At 29.4% G+C, this 2915-nt stretch overlaps 1 pseudogene; it reads left to right on the forward strand.

Annotated features, from left to right (window-relative positions):
* The first annotated feature begins 448 nt into the window (after positions 1–448).
* Positions 449–2394, forward strand: LOC107844193 (annotated as a pseudogene).
* The last annotated feature ends 521 nt before the right edge of the window (positions 2395–2915 follow it).

A 2915-nucleotide genomic window follows, 5' to 3' on the forward strand; every position in this document is an offset into this window, starting at 1 on the left:
TTCTTGGAAAGAACTAATTAACAATAATAAGCTAAAAAGTCTTGACTTATCACAATATTGTTTAATTTAATTAAGTTATAATTTTTCACAATAATAAAAATATAATTAATAAATGGTGGTGAACAGTCGCATTTTTTTGCCTAACTCATTCAAACTCAATCCTCTATAAATAGGTCTCTTCTTACTCAATCGTTCATTCTACTGCACTTTATTTATTTATTGCATCTTGTCTTTCATATTACACCTTCCACCACGTTCTCGTCCCTGGGGTAAGTTTTTTTCTTGCTTTGTGTGTAAATATACCCAATTTGTAGTATACGTTGTATTACATTTAGATTCTTTTGTTTACTTTTATTTTTACATTTTTTGTCAATTCATGCATGTTCTAGATATGGTTGATCCAGTGTGGGACGTTGCTTTTCTACAAGACACCGTGAATGAACTTCAGATGCAGGTTGATCTGCAGTGGGAGTTGGAGGCAGTGAGAAAAAGGATGCTCCAGGATATCCACTGGCTGAGGAGGGCTTGCTGCTGTTTGTTGAAGATTGGTTGACTGACAATAATAATAATAATAATAATAATAATAATAATAATAATAACAACAATTAGATTTTTTTTTCTTTTTTTCTATGTATTTTTATTTGTTTTTGTTTAATTAAAAAATTATGTTTGATCGACTTTGACGTTTTAATTAATATTTAATTTTCATTCTATCTAATATCTTCTCAACAAACATATCGACGATTGGACATAAGGAATAATTTTCAATCCAATAGCAATAGCAAAAATTGAAATATATTGTTTATCTGTTGGGTTTGTGGCAGAAATTGATTTGTGTTGTTCCAAACAGATTACTCAACTGTTGCAACAGATAAATAGTCTGTTGCAACAGATAATCAGCCTTTTACAACAGATAACTCTTCTGTTGCAACAGATTACCCATCTGTTCGATTCATGTTACGGGCACTATAGAACCATAAACATAAATCCAACATGTGAGTCTTCCATTGCAACAGATTACTCATCTGATGCAACATATGAGTGATCTGTTTAAATTGAGGGTTCTTATGTTGGATTCATGGTTGGGTTCTATCCATTGTTGAAAAAAACAGCAGTAGTTGTGTACCCAGATGAAAAATTCGACTAAAAATCAAAATTTTACTTACCATAGTCACCTATGAAGTAATGCCGAAGTGAAAAGTGATGTACGAAACAAAATTTCACCTTAAAAATTGGTCAAGTAGCAGCAGTAATGGTAAAAACAACAAGAACAATGGTCAACAAGAAGAAGATGAAGATGATAATGAAGTAGAAGATGATAATAATGAAGCAGAAGATGATGAATAAAGCAGCAACAACAATGAACAACAATAATCATGAATAGAGAGAAAACAACAACGGATGAGAAGAGAGGAAAACACGCCTTTTTTTTCTCTGTTTCCTGTTATATTAACTAACATTTGGATCAAAGTATAAATTTTGAATTATTTTCAAACTATCCCAACTTTCTTAATCCATAATAAAGTAATTGTAACCTACACTCAATTATTAAGACTTGAGTGACCTACGCCTCATTTTCAAACTTTTTTCTCACCTACAACTCAAAGCCCCGTTTCTTATAGGAATTACTTACATATTACTTTTTGTTGGTTTAATCTCATTATCTCTATTCTAAAAATTCTATTTCAATCACAAAGGTGATGATCGATGGATTTCTACTTGGGTTTGGTCTGTTGGTTCCCTCTACTTCTTCTCCATATTTATTTACTTTTTTATATTTTTAAATCAACTCATAGAAAACCATTTATAGAAATCACTTCTAAAGTCATGTTACTCCCTATTTTAATTGGTTTCTTCTTAGGTCTCAACAACCATTTCTTGGGCAATTCTTATCTCCCTATTTCAACTAATTCTCTTATTTTATCTTCACAATTAGTTTTCATTAGTATTACTACAGTGATTAAAGTCAATGAAAATAATCACATTCGCAAATTTCATTTGTGTTATTATACTAATGCTTAGTTCGGTCCTATTAGCCTTGGTTTCGAGTCATGATAAACCAAAGGGTTTGACCAAACAAAATATCTACAACATTTATTTTAATGATTGATGCTGGATTATTTTTCACGTTTTATCTCCAATTAGTGAAAAAAATGAATGGAAATGTTTATCGTTATTTTATGGCTGTGGAAATGCAGATGTTGATGGAATTAAAAGCTATGGTTTCGGCCACACTACGATTGATTATAGATGGTGGATTTCCAGAGCTGGAAAAATTGGGAAAAAAAGTGTTTGATTTGGGAGAAAAAACATACCGATTATGTGATGATTAACATGGTTACATGAAAATTTTGTTTTGTTGGTGCTGTTGCGATGTTGTTCTTGACGTCCTAAAGTCATATTACTTTCTATTTTAATTGGTTTCTTGTTAGGTCTCAACAACCATTTATTTTTTTTGGGGCATTTCTTGTTGGGAAACAATGAGAAAAATACCAATACCAATAATATTTAAACTGTTGAGAAAATGTTAGTAATAATAACAATATAATAATATAACAGTGTATAATAATATTACTATTTCAATAATAATATTATAATCAATATAGTAACTATAACAGTAATATAATTACTTCTTAACAAATTATAATACTGAATATTAAATAAATATTATAACGATATGATTTTAAGGAATATATTAATTATGCTTGAGTCGTGCTAGGCACTGTCCTAAGAAACTATTTCATCAGTGTGAAATGTTTCCCTAGGATTAAATAAATACTTCCCTAATTAATTAGAGTATATTTTAAGTTAAATAAATTTTCCCTAATTAATTAAAGAATACTGAAATCAATAAAATTATTAATACAAATATCAACAAGTTAAACTGAATTATAGAACTCTTTAATAAATTATAT

Source organism: Capsicum annuum, chromosome 10 (assembly GCF_002878395.1).
Source record: "Capsicum annuum cultivar UCD-10X-F1 chromosome 10, UCD10Xv1.1, whole genome shotgun sequence".
Classification (NCBI taxonomy): domain Eukaryota; kingdom Viridiplantae; phylum Streptophyta; class Magnoliopsida; order Solanales; family Solanaceae; genus Capsicum; species Capsicum annuum.